This window comes from Lissotriton helveticus, chromosome 4_1 (genome assembly GCF_964261635.1).
Source record: "Lissotriton helveticus chromosome 4_1, aLisHel1.1, whole genome shotgun sequence".
Classification (NCBI taxonomy): Eukaryota; Metazoa; Chordata; class Amphibia; order Caudata; family Salamandridae; genus Lissotriton; species Lissotriton helveticus.
Genome location: NC_136063.1, coordinates 1,797,390,321 through 1,797,410,916, shown reverse-complemented (window position 1 = coordinate 1,797,410,916; position 20,596 = coordinate 1,797,390,321).

Here is a 20,596-nt window from a genome sequence, read left to right as displayed (position 1 = left end):
AGTGGTTAGACTGAGTGAGACGGAGGGAGAGAGAAAAGGAGTGAAGGTGAGTGAGAGACTAAAAGGAATGAGGAAAGGGGAATAAGGGAAGGGTATTGTCGGATGGAGTAAGTGAAATAGGGTGAGGGTGAGTGAGGGAATGGTAGCAAGAGTAAGGGAATGGGACTGATGCACAGTAAGGAGAACATGAAGTGGGGGAAGAGGACTCAGATTGAATGAAGGGCAGTGACAGTGAGGGAAGGGATATAAGATTGAGGGAAAGGGAGTGATTGTAAAAGAAGCATATTTATAGAAATATAGATAAGATTAGATCGATAATCAAGATGGCCACTGTGTAGGAGCCTCCAGCCGGAGCTCCTTGGTTTTTGGGATCACCTTTGTGTGGATATCCCTGTTAAACCACACTACCATCACTGGCGTGCCCCTGCTTGGATTGCTATACTGACAGACGATTCCTTGGATAATTACTTTTCAGCGAATGATGGCTCCTTACGGGTAATGCCGCCGGCGACCTTGGAAGATCCTGATCTGCACACAAGTACTGTGACCTGTTCTGTAGGATTCCTGCACGCTTCCTGGACATGTCTCATGCTCAGGGAGGCTGTTGGATCTGAGCACGATACGTTCCGACATTGGGACTCGCATTTCTAAGTTGCGAGTGGAACCTGCTTTTGTTGGAGGTCTGCCAGCGGAATCGGGGGTTGCAATGTCCCCCCTAAAATGGCAGCGACCTGCCCCTGGTTATGGGGATCCTGGCGAACATAGATGCTAGGGAGCACATGAATGTTCTGATCGGTTGTCATCAGCAAGTCTATATGCCAAATCTAGAACAATCATTTGGGTGAGTCTAGGTCTTGCTGCAACAAGAAACCAAGTTTTGAAATCTGTACAAGAAATTGAGTATTTGACGGAGAAAGAACCAAACAGTACAGATATTTTGAAGACAAACATGTTGTATACATACAATCCAAATAGAAGTAGTCATCTTGAGAACGTTTGTCTCTATGAATTTGTGCAAAGCTATACTTTTAAGAGGAACATCACAGAAGATATCAATAAAGGAGTGTATGCTGTAATTGGATCTGAAGAATGTCTGGTGAAACAAAGAAAAGGCCATTTGATTAATCATCAAAAATTGAGTTGCCAATCTCCTGACAAATGGGAATTTTACTATTTAGCTCTTTTGCAACTCTTTAAGCCTTGGCGTACAGAAGAGGAACTACTTGGAGATTTTCTCAGTTATGAAAATTCCTTCAATGGAACCAAGGATACCATAGAATGTCCTGTTTTTTCAAATTATCTGCAAATGTTGAACGAGGAAATACAGCAAGAAGCTACAATTGCAGCAGAGATTGCTAGAGACAGTTCTCAAGATAGTCAGAGTTCTGCTTCATTGAGTCAGGATCCACTAGGAGGACCAATTATCCAAAATGAAGCTGCCACTGCCATGGATGAAGTAGAAAGAGCCATGGAACATGCTCAGGAGGATGTAGTTAACTTAGAAGATTTGGAAAAAGAACTAAACGTTGAGCAGAAACAAATATATGACGAAGTCACAGAACAGATTGAGCATGGTTTATATCATGAGAAAAAAAGAGTGCTCATGTACATCATTTATGCCTGTCCGACCGTACGTGAGTGGAGAAGCAGGAACTGGAAAAAGTTTTCTGATTAAAGCAATTGCAACTTATCTGCAGAAAAGAACGGAGTCATCGCTGTCTTGTGTTGTTACCGCTCCAACTGGGTTGGCAGCACATAACATTAAAGGGATTACTGTCTATCGTTTATTGATGCTGCCAGTAGAGCATGATAATAAATTACAATACCACAAGCTATCTGGAGAAGCTGGTTGTGAAGTTTCCCGAGTCCTGAATAAAATGAAACTTCTTATCATTGATGAGATAAGCATGGTATCAAATGTAATGCTTGCTTTTGTGCATTTAAGAATGCAAGAAATTCTTAAAACAGAGTATGATGTGCTATTTGGAGGCAAACACATCATTGTGTTTGGAGATCTACTGCAGCTAACTCCAGTGAAAGGACAACCAGTGTTTAAAATGCTTACGCATGAAGATACCACGAAGTGCCTAGGAAGCATTGGAAATGTTAATATATGGTTATATTTCAAATATGCAGAACTGCTTCAAAATATGCGACAGTTAAAGGATGAAGATTATAAAAATATTCTACAAGATGTAAGAATTAGAAAAGTAAGTGAGCATGGCAAAGAAGCTTTACATGCACGATTAATTTCAAATTTGTTTCCAAACGTAAATATTCTCCCAGAAAATATTTTTAAGAAAATTCCTGAAAACAAATCTATGATATGCTTGATGCCAACTCTGCAAGAATGTTCAATCTTCAACAACAAAATGTTAAAGTTAGAAAATGAAGAGACTGTGAAACTGGAAGCTATTGATAAAATAGAGCATGAAGGAGCAACTATTATTTTGTCAGAAAAGTTGAAATCAGAATTGGATTCTTTGCTGGTTTGGAAAAGACTCTGTATGCATGTTTAAATTGTCGTATAATTTTACGACGGAATTAAAATGTGGAAAGAGGTTTAGTAATTGGAGCAATGGGTCATGTTGTTGATTTTGTGAATTACCAAAATAGAGATGGAATTGAATTTTTAAAAATTAAATTTGATGGAATTAAAGAAGTACAACAAATCAGTTGTTGTTCTGCTCAATTGTTGCTTGTTAAAGATTTATATGTCCGCCGAAAACAGTTTCCTGTTTCTTTGACATATGCGGTGACTATTCATAAATCTCAAGGTTTAAGTGTAGATAGTGCTTTGGTGAATATTGGAAGTTCTGTGTTCAAGGAGGGTATGGCATATGTTGCTTTATCTCGAGTCAGAACTTTATCTGGATTGTACTTGATTGATTTTGATGAGACAAAGATTAGTGCAGATCTAAATTGTGTAAAAGAATATAATAGGTTAAGAAGAGAGTATGCTCCAAATTTACCTCAATATCCTCTATTTGAAAAGTGTGTGGTAGCCCGAAAAAGAAGAAATGAGAAAAATTGTAGTGAAGTTGTAGCAAAAAGAAAAAAAGTAGATGAATCAGTAATTGTAAGCAGAAAGGAAAAGGATTCAGTTAAAGATGTTGTTGGATTTCAGTTTGAAAACCGTTCTGGTGTCAACTTCTATGCCAATGTAGTGGTTAATGGGTTTTTTTCTCCAAACTGTACAAGAACAGATTGTTGAAAATCGTGATCAAAGATTTTGTTGTTTGTTGAATTCTGTGTTTGAGAAATGTAGCAGTGATAGAACAAAAAGTGTTTCTGAAATTCGAAATGTTTTACACATATGTTCTGGTCTAAATCAATTTTCACAGAATATTCAGCAAGATTGTCAGGAATTTCTAATGTATATGCTTGTTGTATTGCAAGATGAAGGTATAGATGTAGAAAATCTTTTTGGCCTTTCTTATAAATGGCAGTACAACTGTGACAATTGTTCCTTTTCAAGTACTACTACAATAGACACTGAAAGATTTATATATTTGACTTTACCCGACTGCAAATCAGTGTATTTTAATAATCTAGTTAGAGAAGCAAATCAAAACATGGTCTGTACTCAATGTAAATCTGCAATGCTATCAACATTATTTATACAAAGATATGGACAGTATCTTATTTTAATGTCCCAACGATGTAGACCTGATGGAACTAAATTGACAACTTTAATTAAAAATTGTGTGGCTTCTCAATTATCAATTTGAGGAAGAACCTTTGCAACTGCAGCAATTATTTTCCATGATGGCCTCCCCAGACAGCACAGACGACTGTGTGGAGACACCGACGGACAGAGCGGTGCTCCTCTAAACCTGAGCTGCAGCCAGGTGGGGTGAAGTGCTATCACCACTACAAATGGTATGTGGTGGATTATGAAACCTGAACATTGCAGGTGATATTGATTTTAATTCTCATTTGATAAGCAGTAGTTACCAACAGGTCCTGAAGAAAGCATAGGAACTATTTCATTCTAAAATGCTGAAACATGTCGACCAATATTGCTTACAGATATTTTGTTAAATCTGTATTTTCATTTTGTTTTTAAAACTTGGACAATCGAGAGATATCATTAAAACTAACAATCTACTCAGTTTATCCAATTTTATCTTTAATCACACTTATTGTTGTTGTTGTTTCACTCATTTTTTGCACTGCCTATTCAGTAACCACACATATATTTACATTCCTTAGAAATACCACCCTTCTTGATAACACATTTTTTTAAGAACTACACATAGCCTTGATAACATCAGTAGGCTGTGTTGTGTTGTTTTGTCTCCTGGGCAAGGAGAACCCAAATTATGTTAAAAAGGGCGGTACAGAATGGTTGCTGATGGGAATATTTGCCCATGTCTTTGATACTTCACTTGGCAATCACATGTCACACTTGTTCGCATTTTCGGGTATCCACTACTTCTTTTGTATTGTGTTGAGGTCCGTGTCCACAGTTGAGTCATATGGACATTTGACCCCTAGATACTGTTTGTGTTATGAATATTGTATATTGGGGTATGTATCTAGTTTGGGTCATTAAACTTACCCTTGGACCCTCTTATTAATTGGTTTGTTTTTGTGGTCCTTCGACAACATCAGGACATTACACAGCTTATTTAAAATGTGAAAAAGGATGGACTAATTGTAATGATACTCAATTGACTTTCAAACAATGTTTGCCTTTTGACTTACCAAATTCTTACCTAGTGTTCTTACTACCGAAATTTTAGGAAAGGTAATTGGGCTATGAAGATTGGAGCAGTTAATAAAACTAAAAATTACTTTGTGAGTGAGAGTGATCAAGATAATAAAAAACTTGTAGTTGTCAAAGAGGTAGTGTAAGTGTATCACATAGTGAGTGATATCAGTATTATAGGAAATGTTGATCATGAGTGAGCCAGAGGTGAAAATATAAGTATTGTTACATGATGTAAAAGATGTTTGAGCTTTTCTTTCAGAAAGTCGATAAATGGAAGTTTAAGTTTACTATTGAGTAATTTCCAAAAAAAAGGACTTTCCATATACTATTTGGCCTCGTGGAAAAGTAAGTGGATCAGAAATGAGTTAGGATATGTTTTTTCTAAGTTTTACATTATTTATTGAAACGTTGTATGGGTTTTTTAAACACAATCTTTTTGATTTTTTTTTTTGCCCGCTGTCATATGATGAGTACTATTGAACTCACTGTTTAAAGTGAAATTCAATATATTCTGAAAACAGCAAAAATAAACCATATAACATGTTGTACAAGTTAGTTTGTATTTTGTATTGTGAAATATATATTATACTCCCTTATCTCACGCTCACTCACCTTTTTCCACCCTCTATCACTCCTCTTTACTCACCCTCACTGCCCTTCTCTCAGTCTCCTTCACCCCCTTTCCCTTACTCCACTTCTCTCACTCCCCCTCATTCCCCATTCCTTTACTCCCCTTTCCTTCTCTCCCCTCCACCACTTTCCAGCTCTCAGTCACTCTACTTCACTCCCCTTCCCCTTCTTTCCTTCCTTTGTTCCCTCAATAATTCCCCTTCCCTCACGCACCTTACTCCACTACACTCACTCCTTCTCTCACTCCCTCTGTCCTCTCACATCCTCAGTCCCCTTCCCTCACTCTCTCACTCTTACCCTCACTCCCTCCATCTTCTCACTTTGTCACTCCCCCTTCCCTCACACTCACTCCCTTTAACTCACCAACACTCCCTCATTTACCTTTCTATGCTCCCTCACTTAGTCTCCTTCTCTCACTCCTTCTTTCACTACCTCTATGTCCTCACTCCCTCACCCCCTTGTCTCACGCTCACTCGCCTTTATCCACCCCCTATCACTCTTCTTTCCTCAACCTCACTGCCCTTCTCTCACCCTCCCTCACGCCCGTTCCCTTACTCCACTTCCCTCACTTATCCTCATTCCCCATCCTTAACTCCCCTTACCCTCACTCTTCTCTCACAGTTATCTTTTCCCAGTCCCTCTGCTTCACTCCCCTTCCCCTTCTTTCCTTCCTTTGCTCCCTCAGTCATTCCCCTTCACTCACTCACCTTACTCTACTTTACTCACTCCTTCTCTCACTCCCTCTGTTCTCTCACTTCCTCACTCCTCTTCCCTCACTCCCTCTCTGTTACCCTCACTCCCATTGTCCCCTTACTCTCTTACGCCCCTACACTCACCCTCAGTCACCTTCCATCCCTCATTGTCGTGAATGCACCCTCACTCACTCCCCCTTCCCTGTCACTCACTCCCCTTTCCTTACTCCCCTTTCCTCCTTTAGTTTTGATAACTCACTTTCCTTTAGTATCTTACTCACCTTCAGTTCATTTCTCTCTCCCTCTGTTTCTCTGTGTCACTGAATCTATTAGCCTCATTTTCCTCTTAGTAATTTGCTCTCCCTCTATTTCTTTTTCCCTCTCTCTGTCCTTCACCATTCCTTTGTTTCACTTTCTGTGTCCTTCACTCCTACTTTATCTCTTAGTACCCTTTTATGACTTTTAATCTCCATCCTTATCTCTAGTATTTTGAAATATGTATTATAAAAATTAAAAGTAACTTTTTTTGCTCTTTCACAGATGTTACACTTATTAAAAATATGTCACTAAGTTTACATTACTTATAAGGTAAGTTTGAGAAACAAAATTTACTTTCTCATGATGTACATGAGCACTCTTTTTTTCTCATGATATAAACCATGCTCAACCTGTTCTGTGACTTCGTCATATATTTGTTTCTGCTCAACGTTTAGTTCTTTTTCCAAATCTTCTAAGTTAACTACATCCTCCTGAGCATGTTCCATGGCTCTTTCTACTTCATCCATGGCAGTGGCAGCTTCATTTTGGATAATTGGTCCTCCTAGTGGATCCTTAACCTCACTACTTTTCTCTCACCCCCCCACACCCCATTCCCTTACTCTGCTTCCCTCATTTATTCGCATTCCCCATGTTTACTCACCTTTCCCTCACTCCCCTCCCACACTCACCTTCTTTCAGACCCCCTGCTTTACTTCCCTTCCCCTCTCTTTCCTTCCTTCGCTCCTTCACTCATTCCCCGTCCCTTACAGGGCCAGGACACCACTTAACGAGGTAACAGTGCGCTTTACTAGTATATATACATTACATTTTACACATTACTTACCTTACTCCATTTCACCCACTCCTTCTCTCACTCCCTCTGTCCTCTCACTTCCTCACTCCCCTTCCCTCACTCCCTCTCTCTTAGTCTCACTGTTAGATCTAGGGGTCTCTAGTTGGCAGAGGTAGGTACCACTGTCCAAATAGGGACCCTTGCTTCTAGTCAGGGCAAGGAGATAACCCTCTGAGATAACCCCTGCTCACCCTCTAGGTAGCTTGGCACGAGCAGTCTAGGCTAACCAAAGGCAATGCGTAACGTATTTGTACCGACACTCACAGTAACACAGTCAAAACACCACAAAATGACTCCACAACAGTTTAGAAAAATAAAGGTATTTTTAATCTAAACTACACAAGACCAAAACGACAAAAATCCGACATACACAGTTCAAGAATATGGTTTCAAAAAGAGTTCTTAAGGTTGCGTTAGAATTCTCTACGTTGCGATAGAATTCTCTACTGATGCGTGAAAAGTTCACAGTTGCGTCACGTTTACTCACAGTACCTTTTAGTTGCAACAAAGTTCCAAAGGCAGAAGCTGGTGCGGTGGAAAACAAGCGATGCATTGCTCCTGAGACCCTGGGGAGGCGATGCGACAGCCCCACTGCAGCAGCGGGCGTGTTGCGACGAATCCGGTCTGTATGGGGAGGAAGGCCACTTGTATGGATTCCGGTGCGTAGGTTCCGTAGGAAGTCTGTTCTCGCAAAGGCACGATGCGACGATATCGTAGGGGCTGCGACGATCTCCGGGGCGATGATGCGCGGTCCAGCGGGGATCCTCTCTCTCGCAGCTCCTCGATGCGTTGATTCTGCGACGATGCTCGCAGCGACGTGATGCGGTCCGCAAGCAAGCGGTGCGGCGATCTCACCCAGCGACGACAGGCTCTGCGACGATACTCGCAGCGATGTTCGATTCTCCCGCACCGGTCTGGTGCGTCCCGCAAACGAAGGATGCGACGTCTCTGGCAGCGGCGTCAGGCGCTGCGACGATCTCGACCTCCGTAGCGGCGGGAAACTTCTCGCACTGTCGGGGATGCGCTCCGCAAGCGAGCGATGCGACACTTTTCAAGTTCAAAAGTCACTCAAGCTTAGTTTCAAGCTTCCCAGCTCAGGTACAACTTCCAGAGGCCCCACAACTGGATCAAGCACTCTAGGAAGGACAGAACTCTCTCAGCAGAGTTCAGGGAAGCTGGGGGTGAAGTCCTTTTGTTCCTGGGACTTCAAAACAGGGAGCCAGCTCTTCTCAGGCCCTTGGAGATTCCTTCAAGACAGGGGACACAGCTCAGCAGCAAAGTCCTTCCCCTCTCCTTGGCAGCAAAGCAACAGGTCAGTCCAGCAGAGCAACAGCAGGACAATCTTCCTTCTTCAGTTTCAGCTTTCTCCTTGGCAGAGGTTCCTTCTTGATTTCCAGGATGATCTAATTTTCTGTTGTCAGGGGTCCTGTACTTATACCCCTAAAGTCTTTGTTCTCTTGGTACATGTGGGCCCTGAGCCCGGTCAGAACCAGTTCTGGGTGGATCCTGAGCACTTTGTTTTGCTGGCTGCATCTTTCCTTTCAGAGTGAGGGGCAGGGTCCTCAGCCGCCCAGCAGGGGGGTGGAGCCAGCATTGTGGAAGGCAGGCACAGCCCTATTCAGCCCAGGTGCTAACTCCTCCCACCACTCCAGTTGCAATTGCAGTCATTCAGCCTAGTGCTGACTCATCCAGCCTCCTGGGGAATTCCCCAGCCCCTGTCACTCTCAAACCAGACAGTCAATACACAAACAGGCCCAGGCACACAGAAGGGTCAGACAAGAGAACAGCAACTTTCTAAAAGTGCTGTTCTCAAACACAGGATTTAAAAACAACCTTTCCTAAAAGATGTGTTATTAAATTCTCAGTTCAGGGATACTAGATACTTATGTCCTATCTTGTTCCTATGGGATGAAATGCTGTTTACCACTGTAGCCAGCATCCCCCATGTTACCCTATGGAGCAAGATAGCCTTACAGTAGTGAAAAACGAAGATGGCTGCCATTCACTACCAGAGCATGTCACCTGCACTAGTCCATGCTCTACCTTTTACATACACTGCACCCTGCCCAGGGGGGTACCTTGGGCCTTCCATAGGGGTGACTGATGTGCACAAAAAGGGAAGGGTTAGGCCTGGTCAGTGGGGACACCGACCGGGAAGACATGGCAGTTCTAAACTGCACACAGACACTGCAGTGTCAGGCCTGAGACATCATTTTAGGGCTACTCCTGTGGGTGGCACAATCAGTGCTGCAGGCCCACTAGTAGCATTTGTCATCACCAGCCCTGGCACACTCAGTGCACTTTACTAGGGACTTCATGGTGATACAAACATGCCAAACATGTATATCCAATCAGAATAACAATTTACACAGGGAGCACTTACACTCTGGCACTGATCAGCAGTGGCAGAGTGTCCAAAGCATCTAAACCAGCAAAACGAAATCCAGCACAGCATAAAAAATACAGGAGGTAGAGGCAAAAAGATAGGGGGAAACCACGCCAAAGATGCAAGGTCTAACACGTGTCCCCTCCAGCTGAAAGTGGGGAGAACTACCCACCCTCTTTGGAGTTCTCTTCACTAAGGCGGAAAAACCTGGACAGACCATCAGCGTTGGCGTGTTCTGTACCAGGGCGGTGTTCCACCGTAAAGTCCATTCCCTGTAGGGAGATGGACCACCTCAACAGCTTTGGATTCTCACCCCTCATCTGCATTAACCATCTGAGGGGCCTGTGGTCGGTCTGAACACGGAAGTGAGTCCCAAACAGGTAGGGCCTCAACTTTTTCAGAGCCCAGACCACAGCAAATGCTTCTCTCTCAATCGCACTCCACCTCTGTTCCCTGGGGAGTAGTCTCCTGCTAATGAAGGCTACCGGCTGGTCTCCTCCCTCCTCAGTGATTTGTGAGAGTACTGCTCCCACACCATGCTCTGAAGCGTCTGTTTGAACTATGAACTCACTGGAAAAGTCAGGTGCCATGAGCACCAGCGCTGTGCACATAGCAGTTTTCAGGGTTTCAAAAGCAGTTTGGCAGGCGTCAGTCCAGTCAACTCTTTTGGGCAACTTCTTGGAAGTGAGTTCTGTCAAGGGGGCGACAATGGTGCCATATCCCTTGACAAACCGTCGGTAATACCCGGTGAGTCCTAAAAAGACCCTGACCTCTGTCTGGGTCTTGGGGGGCTCCCAAGCCAGAATGGTATCAATCTTGGCCTGTAGGGGCACCACCTGGTCGCTCCCCACCTGGTGTCCCAAATACACCACAGATCCCTGCCCTATCTGGCACTTGCTGGCCTTGATAGTGAGGCCTGCCCTTTGCAGAGCCTTCAACACTTTGCAGAGGTGTTGCTGGTGTTCCTCCCACGTGGAGCTGAACACAGCAATGTCATCCAGGTATGCGGCGCTGAATTCCTCCAGCCCGGTCAGTACCTGGTTAAACAGTCTCTGGAATGTGGCAGGGGCATTCTTCAACCCAAAGGGCATGACACGGAACTGGAAGTGCCCCTCTGGCGTTGAAAATGCAGACCTCTCTTTGGCCCCATCAGTTAAGGCAATCTGCCAGTACCCCGAAGTCAAATCAAATGTACTGAGGTACTGGGCAGCTCCCAACCGATCCACGAGCTCATCAGCTCTGGGGATGGGGTGCGCGTCAGTCCTCGTGACCGCATTGAGACCACGGTAGTCCACGCAAAACCGGAGTTCTGGGGGGCCACCGGGGGTAGCAGCTTTCTTGGGTACCAAGACCACTGGGCTAGCCCAGGGGCTGCTGGAGGGCTCAATCACCCCTAGCGCCAACATCTTGGAAACCTCTTCCTTGATGCTGGCCCTGACCTTGTCAGCTACCCTGTAAAATTTGTGTTTCACAGGCAGACTGTCTCCAGTGTCCACATCATGGACGCACCAGTTGGTGACTCCTGGGGTCAGGGAGAACAGGGAGGAGAACTGACCCAACACTTGGCGACAGTCACTCTGCTGTTCTGGGGTCAGGGTGGGCGAGAGGACCACACCATCCACTGACCCATCTTGCTCCTTAACTGCCAGGTCAGGGAGAGGATCACTATCCTCTTCCATTCCTGCATCTGTAGCCAGAAGCATGGTTACTTCAGACCTCTTAAAGTGTGGTTAGAGGCGGTTCACATGCAAGACTCTCAGGGGCTGCCTGGGAGTCTTCAGGTTAACCAGGTAGGTTACCTCACTCTTCCTTTCCACCACCTCATATGGCCCAGTCCACTTGTCTTGGAGCGCACAGGGCTCCACTGGCGCCATCACCCACACTTCCTGCCCAGGTTGAAATTCGACCAGAGTGGTATTCTGGTCGTACCATCTTTTCATTTCTTCCTGGCTTGCTTCCAGGTTCGCCTGAGTGAGCTTCCTGAAGCGTTGTGTCTGGTTGCGGATGGCCAGCACATAGCTGAACACATCCTGGGGGGTTTTCCCACGGGACTTTTCCCAACCCTCCTTCACCAGTGAGAGAGGTCCTCTAACAGGGTGGCCATACAGGAGTTCAAAGGGACTGAACCCTAAGGACTTCTGAGGCACCTCCCTGTAGGCAAACAACAGGCATGGTAACAAGACGTCCCACTTGCGTCTCATGGGCTCCGCTAGGCCCATAATCATACCTTTCAGGGTCCGGTTGAACCTTTCAACCAACCCATTTCCTTGAGGGTGGTAAGGAGTGGTGAACTTATAAGTTACCCCACACTCCTCCCACAGAGACTTCATGTACTTAGAGATGAAGTTGGTACCTCGCTCGGAGACCACCTCTCTGGGGAACCCCACACGGGAAAAGATCCCCATCAATGCATGGCCCACCACGGGTGCTGTGATTGTCCTGAGAGGGACTGCTTCCGGGTACCGGGTGGCATGGTCCACCAAGACCAGGATGAACCTGTTGCCTAAGGCTGTCTTGGGGTCCAGGGGCCCTACAATGTCTATGCCCACCCGCTCGAAAGGGGTGCTCACTACTGGGAAGGGTTGAAGGGGTGCCTTCAACTTTGTTCCAGTCTTGCCACTGGCTTGACAGGTTTGGCAAGATCTGCAAAAGGAACCAACGTGCTTTCTCATCTGGGGCCAGTGGAAGTGGGTGACAAGCCGGTTTAGGGTCTTGTCTTGCCCCAGATGTCCTGCAAGAGGCACGTCATGAGCCAGACCCATTAGGAAGTTTCTGAAGCGCTCGGGTACCACCAGCACACGGGCTGCACTGGGCTCAGCAAACTTAGGCTCGCTATATAACAAGTCATCTTCCCAGTAGATGAAGTGATCTCTGGCTGCTCCACCTGCTGCCTGATCTACAGCCTGTTGCCGCAGACCAATGAGGGAAGGACACTCCTTCTGCGCCTTGCAGAATTCCTCCCTGGAGGGACCAACTTCCTGCTGCCAATGGGTCAGCTCAGGCAAGTCTCCCAGTTCGGCTACCTGTTCCCCTGTAGGTTCCAGGGCATCCCCCTCAGGTTCTGCTTCCTCCTGGACCGTGGGAACGGCTGGGGCTGGTTTCCCGCGCCCCCTGCCTCTTCCTCTCCTGGCAGGTCTCTGGGCCACTGTTTCAGGCTCCAGTTCTGCTGACTCCCCCCTACTGGCTGTCATAGCACGTGTGGACACACAGATCCACGCAGGCAAACCCAACATCTCCAAGTGAGTTCTGTGTTCTACATCCTTCCATGGAGAACTCTCCAGGTCGTTACCTAACAGATAGTCTACAGGCAAGGCATCACTGACAACTACCTCCAAAAGACCAGAGACTCCCCCCCATTCAAAGGTAACACGTGCCAGATTGCTGAAGCGCACTGAACTGTCAGCTGCCACTACAGGGCGGAGTACACCCGGGATGATTTGCTCTTCAGACACCCACTGACACCTCACGGATGTCACGCTGGCTCCTGTGTCTCTCAGAGCCTCAATCTCCCTCCCATTGATGGTCACCTTCTGCCCATATTTCTTAGTGTTAGAGGGCAGTAAGGTTTCCTGGACCACCTCTTGGTCTCCTAGAGAGACAAGGGTCATAACTGCTAGCTCCCCCCAATCACTAGAAACCAAATCCCCTCCCAAAGCTACACTAGCTAATGCTGGGGCGGGGGCACCAGTGGGTGCTTGCTTCTTCTTGGGACGTTTTGGAGCTATGTGGCCCACCTCATTGCAGTGATAGCAGGTAGGTGGGCCCCTGTTGTCTTTATTGTCCCGCCTGCCCTTAGAGGGCCATGGCTGTTTAGGTTTGGGGGGTTGGGATTCCTTTCCCTGGGAACTATTTTGGGGCCCTTCTGAGAACTCCTTTTGAATACCCTTGTCCCCCCCACTCTTCTGCTGGGGACCCTGCCCACCTTTGGCTGTGGTACCCACAATTCCTCTGTGGACCCTGGTACTGGTCCAGCGGTCCGCCTCCTTAGCAAGCTCAATGGGGTCTGTCAGCTTGCTGTCTAAAAGATGCTGGCGCAGCTCTGGAACACAAAGACTACTCAAGTGCTCCCAACTGATTAAATGCAACAACCGCTTAAAATCAGTTACTTTACTGCCCTTCATCCAACCTTCCAGTGCACGCGAGTACAAATTCACACACTCCATCCAAGTCTCAGATTCTCTCTTCTTGGAGTTCCTAAACTGCAGTCTGTACTGCTCTGGGGTAAGGCCATACCTGAGACATAAGGCCTCCTTCATATTGGGGTAGGTCATGGCACCTGCTAATTCTAAGGGCTCTAGAGCACTCCTCCCAGAAGCCTCAAAATGTTTCCACAGGCCCGCCCCCCAATGCTGATCAGGCACACCATTCATCTTCAATGCAATTTCATACGAAGTGAACCAGGCATAAATATCCTCACCCCTATGGTAATTCTGTACCAGGTCCTTGGGATTATATAATTTACCCCCATGCACTGGCTGCGCGCTGCCACCATTTGAACTGGCATCCACCCCCTTTGCTTTAAGATCCAGTTCTTTCATGCTCAACTCATGAGCCAAAAGCAATTTCTTTTCCTCTAGGGCACGAGCCTCTCTCTTGTCTTCCGCTGCCCTTTCTTTCTCCAATTCCGATTGCCTCAGTTTCATTTTCATGACTTCCAAGTCATATTCTCTCATTCTCTGATTTTCTTGTAACTCTTCTGGGGTGAGGCCCCTACCGGAGTGGTTGCTGCCAGCTCCTGAGCCTACTCTGCCCACTGGCAGATCTTTGACTTGAAAACCATTCCCTCCATTTACATCATCATCTCCCTCTTGTGCCTCCCAATGGGCCTTCAAGATTCTCTGCAGCTCCTCCTTTCTGTAGGCGCTCTTTATGGGGCACTCAAACTCAAGGCAGAATTTCCTAAGTTGCTCAACTTTGTATGAATACAAATCTCCAATGGCAAACTCCAATTCTACTTCCGCCTCCTTACTGGGTGCTTTCCCATTCAAAGACATGATGCTTGGAAGAGTTACTCAAAAATAGAAAAATAAAAAACCAGTAGTATGCGGTGGCGTAGTGGTCTGCACTCACTAGTGATGTACACCAATTACTGTGGGTAAAGTACAAATACAAGTTCAAATCCCACCGCCTGACCACCAATGTTAGATCTGGGGGTCTCTATTTGGCAGAGGTAGGTACCACTGTCCAAATAGGGACCCTTGCTTCTAGTCAGGGCAAGGAGATAACCCTCTGAGATAACCCCTGCTCACCCTCTAGGTAGCTTGGCACGAGCAGTCTAGGCTAACCAAAGGCAATGCGTAACGTATTTGTACCGACACTCACAGTAACACAGTCAAAACACCACAAAATGACTCCACAACAGTTTAGAAAAATAAAGGTATTTTTAATCTAAACTACACAAGACCAAAACGACAAAAATCCAACATACACAGTTCAAGAATATGGTTTCAAAAAGAGTTCTGAAGGTTGCGTTAGAATTCTCTACGTTGCGATAGAATTCTCTACTGATGCGTGAAAAGTTCACAGTTGCGTCACGTTTACTCACAGTACCTTTTAGTTGCAACAAAGTTCCAAAGGCAGAAGCTGGTGCGGTGGAAAACAAGCGATGCGTTGCTCCTGAGACCCTGGGGAGGCGATGCGACAGCCCCGCTGCAGCAGCGGGCGTGTTGCGACGAATCCGTTCTGTATGGGGAGGAAGGCCACTTGTATGGATTCTGGTGCGTAGGTTCCGAAGGAAGTCTGTTCTCGCTAATACACGATGCGACGATCTCGTAGGGGCTGCGACGATCTCTGGGGCGATGATGCGCGGTCCAGCGGGGATCCTCTCTCTCGCAGCTCCTCGATGCGTTGATTCTGCGACGATGCTCGCAGCGACGTGATGCGGTCCGCAAGCAAGCGGTGCGGCGATCTCACCCAGCGACGACAGGCTCTGCGACGATACTCGCAGCGATGTTCGATTCTCCCGCACCGGTCTGGTGCGTCCCGCAAATGAAGGATGCGACGTCTCTGCGACGATCTCGACCTCCATAGCGGCGGGAAACTTCTCGCACTGTCGGGGATGCGCTCCGCAAGCGAGCGATGCGACACTTTTCAAGTTCAAAAGTCACTCAAGCTTAGTTTCAAGCTTCCAGGCTCAGGTACAACTTCCAGAGGCCCCACAACTGGATCAAGCACTCTAGGAAGGACAGAACTCTCTCAGCAGAGTTCAGGGAAGCTGGGGGTGAAGTCCTTTTGTTCCTGGGACTTCAAAACAGGGAGCCAGCTCTTCTCAGGTCCTTGGAGATTCCTTCAAGACAGGGGACACAGCTCAGCAGCAAAGTCCTTCCCCTCTCCTTGGCAGCAAAGCAACAGGTCAGTCCAGCAGAGCAACAGCAGGACAATCTTCCTTCTTCAGTTTCAGCTTTCTCCTTGGCAGAGGTTCCTTCTTGATTTCCAGGATGATCTAATTTTCTGTTGTCAGGGGTCCTGTACTTATACCCCTAAAGTCTTTGTTCTCTTGGTGCATGTGGGCCCTGAGCCCGGTCAGAACCAGTTCTGGGTGGATCCTGAGCACTTTGTTTTGCTGGCTGCATCTTTCCTTTCAGAGTGAGGGGCAGGGTCCTCAGCCGCCCAGCAGGGGGGTGGAGCCAGCATTGTGGAAGGCAGGCACAGCCCTATTCAGCCCAGGTGCTAACTCCTCCCACCACTCCAGTTGCAATTGCAGTCATTCATCCTAATGCTGACTCATCCAGCCTCCTGGGGAATTCCCCAGCCCCTGTCACTCTCAAACCAGACAGTCAATACACAAACAGGCCCAGGCACACAGAAGGGTCAGACAAGAGAACAGCAACTTTCTAAAAGTGCTGTTCTCAAACACAGGATTTAAAAACAACCTTTCCTAAAAGATGTGTTATTAAATTCTGAGTTCAGGGATACATAGATACGTATGTCCTATCTTGTTCCTATGGGAAGAAATGCTGTTAACCACTGTAGCCAGCATCCCCCATGTTACCCTATGGAGCAAGATAGCCTTACAGTAGTGAAAAACGAAAATGGCTGCCATTCACTACCAGAGCATGTCACCTGCACTAGTACATGCTCTACCTTTTACATACACTGCACCCTGCCCAGGGGGGTACCTTGGGCCTTCCATAGGGGTGACTGATGTGCACAAAAAGGGAAGGGTTAGGCCTGGTCAGTGGGGACACTGACCAGGAACACATGGCAGTTCTAAACTGCACACAGGCACTGCAGTGTCAGGCCTGAGACATCATTTTAGGGCTACTCCTGTGGGTGGCACAATCAGTGCTGCAGGCCCACTAGTAGCATTTGTCATCACCAGCCCTGGCACACTCAGTGCACTTTACTAGGGACTTCATGGTGATACAAATATGCCAAACATGTATATCCAATCAGAATAACAATTTACACAGGGAGCACTTACACTCTGGCACTGATCAGCAGTGTCAGAGTGTCCAAAGCATCTAAACCAGCAAAACGAAATCCAGCACAGCATCAAAAATACAGGAGGTAGAGGTAAAAAGATAGGGGGAAACCACACCAAAGATGCCAGGTCTAACACTCACTCTCTCCGTCCTTTCACTCTCTCACTCTTCTTCCGTCACGCTCACTCCCTATAACTCACCCACACTCCCCCACTTACCTTTCTTTGCTCCCTTACTCAGTCTTTTCTCTCACACTTTCCTTCACTACCTCTATGTCCTCACTCCCTCAGTCCCCTTGTCTTACACTCACTCGCCTTTATCCACCCTCTATTACTCCTCTTTCCTCAACCTCACTGCCCTTCTCTTACCCTCCCTCACCCCGTTCCCTTACTCCAGTTCCCTCACTTATCCTCATTCCCCATCCTTAACTCCCCTTCCCATCACTCTCCTCCCGTAGTCACCTTTTCACAGTCCCTCTGCTTCACTCCCCTTCCCCTTTTTTCCTTCCTTTGCTCCCTCAGTCATTCCCCTTCCCTCACTCACCTTAGTCAACTTTACTCACTCCTTCTCTCACTCCCTCTCTCCTCTCACTTCCTCACTCCTCTTCCCTCACTCCCTCTCTGTTACTCTCACTCCCATTGTCCCCTTACTCTCCCACGTCCCTTCACTCACCCTCACTCACCTTCCATCACTCATTGTCGTGAATACACCCTCACTCACTCCTCCTTCCCTGTCACTCACTCCCCTTTCCTTACTCCCCTTTCCTCCTTTAGTTTTGATAACTCACATTCCTTTAGTATCTTACTTACCTTCAGTTCATTTCTCTCTCCCACTGTTCCTCTGTGTCACTAAATCTATCCGCCTCATTATCCTCTTAGTAATTTGCTCTTCCTCTATTTCTTTTTCACTCTCTCTGTCCTTCACCATTCCTTTGTTTCCCTTTCTGTGTTGTTCACTCCTACTTTATTTATGAATACCCTTTTATGACTTTTAATCTCCTGCCTTGTCTCTTGTATTTTGAAATAAATATTATAAAAATTATAAGTCACTTTTTTTCCCTCTTCCACATGTATTAAATTTAGTAAAAATAGGTCATTAAGTTTACATTACTTATAAGGTAAGTTTGACAAACAAAATTTACTTTCTCATCACTCTTTTCCTTAACCTCAGTACTCTTCTCTCACCCATCCTCACCCCCGTTCCCTTACTCCACTTCCCTCACTTATCTTCATTCCCCATGTTCACTCCCCTTCCCCTCACTCACCTCCCACAATAACCTTCTTTCAGTCCCCATGCTTCACTTCCCTTACCCTCTTTTCCCTTCCTTCGCTCCCTCACTCATTTTCCTTTCCTCTATCACTGTACTCCACTTCACTCACTCCTTGAGAAATTGTTAAGAATATAGCTCTTTTTGGAGAATTGGAAGTAGTTCTAAAAAGAACTGTTTTTTTCTTCTCTTTTAGTTTTGAATTTTTTTTTTCTATTTCCGAACGTTTTAAATTTTTTTTGGTATTTTTTTCAGAACAAAAACAAAACTAGGGAATGCAAAACTGCTCCACAGGAGCAAAAAAAAGGGGGAAAATTAGGGCAGAGGGGCGCAGCGGTGTTCTTCCCTTTTTCTAACAATTAGTTGAATGCTCTGCTCCCCAGAACAAAGCAGTTCGTCACACTGCTTACAACAAATTGTAATGTCTGCAAAAACAGGCAGAATATTTGGTATCATGACTGCTGGTCTTCCTCTCACCGATGACATTGAAGCTCCGGTAGAAGTGGAGGGGCCATCTTGTGGTGGATTGGAAGCTAGGGCTCTGGTGCTCTCCCGTGCAAAATTAATCGGGTGCCTTCTCTCAACATGCCTCAGTAAAGTAGCATTCCCGAAACTATACTTCCGGGTGGGATCTCCACGGGATAGAACAGTGTCACAAATCTTACACCTGACTTTGGCAGCATTGCATTTTTTCTGCCCCTCTGGAAAAGAGAAAAACTTCCATATGAAGTGGTCCTTCACTTTTCACTGTGGGGGGTCCTCAGGCAGGAATCCATCTGAAGAGTCTAAGGACTGGTCCTGGGAAGGGATCTGGGAACCAGACATTATGGAATTAGGTTTTTCTTGTGGCAGGAACAGACAAGAGGTGTTGTCTCTGCAAAAGCAATGAGGTTGTGATGGAAATGGGTGGGGTGTTTCACCACTTGTGAAAAAAAACTGTTATTAACCAATCAAAAGTGTTGTTTTAAGGTCACATGGCTTGACGCGCGCTTACGCTACGCGCTCCGGGGCACTTACGCGGGCACTTACGCGGCACGTACATAGGCGCTTCCGGGGGCGCTTACGCGGCACGTCAGAATGACGTTTTACTAGATTTTCTTAAATGCGTTTAAAGGTGAAATATGGTTATTAAAAATGAAAATTAGTACTTTTATGAGTATGCCACTGAATGTCTTGCATTATTATTTACTTTAAATACATAATTATATATTTTTTCGCATGGGGGAATAGCGCTCTCGCTAAGTGTACAGGTGCGTTTACCGGTGCGCGTACCCTGAACGCTCCAGGGTAAAACGATAAAAAAAAAACACAGGAAAAATACATTGAAAAATTAATGTTAGAAAAATATACATTATTTAAATAATTTTATGAAAATTATAATAATTGATAGCTATAAAAAATAGCTATTAAAAAAACGTAATAATTCACTTTAAAAACCATAGGTTACAAACTCATTATAGTTAAAAATTAGCTTTTAAAATACCTTTGAAATTCACTGAAAAAACCATAGGTTTAACAGTCGTTATAGTTAGGAATTAGCATTTAAAAACTTTTGAAATTCACTGAAAAAAACATAGGTTTCACACAAGTTATAGTTAGCTGAAAATGTTACTCATACAAAACCATTGAAATTCCCACGTTATAGTTAGTTGGACTCACTATAACTTGCGCGCCCGCAATCCACTGCTGATGATGTCACATATTACATCATTCATGACATGGTCAGTGACATCACTGATGACATCTCGAATGACATAACTGATGACATCACTGATGACATCACTGATGACATCACCCATTGGGTCTCTCTTAATTTGTCCAAACTCCCACGGAAGACTACCACAAAAATATATGGCAACTCCTCTTTTAGCTAACCCAGCCGAGGTGAAGAAAGCATGGGAGCAACACCTGGGAAGATATAATTTCGGACAATTTGATTTCAGATGGATTTCTTGAAAAAATAAAACCTGTGGTGAACAGAAAGCCAACCACCTTATTAGAGCTCCGTATTTGGACTTATTCAGAATACCGTTAACATTGATAGATAAGATATGACACTTATCATTCATTTTTGTCTAAGTTTTCAAACATCTCTCTACACCGATTCTCAAATTCTTTTAGTTCAATGCCTCTGTTACTGCTCTTTTTATTGCTAAATTGTTTTACCCCCTTAACCCTACCCCAGCCCTCCCCAGCCCCCTAGAAGTGGACCCCCAGATTTCCCACACACTCCACCTCTTGCCCTCCCCACATACTTTAAAGGGTGACATGGATCTGCACCCAGGTTAACCCTCCCCCTGTGGTAAATATATTATAAACCATCTGGCTAAGCCTTTAAATCATATTTGCATTTTCATCTCCGACTAAAA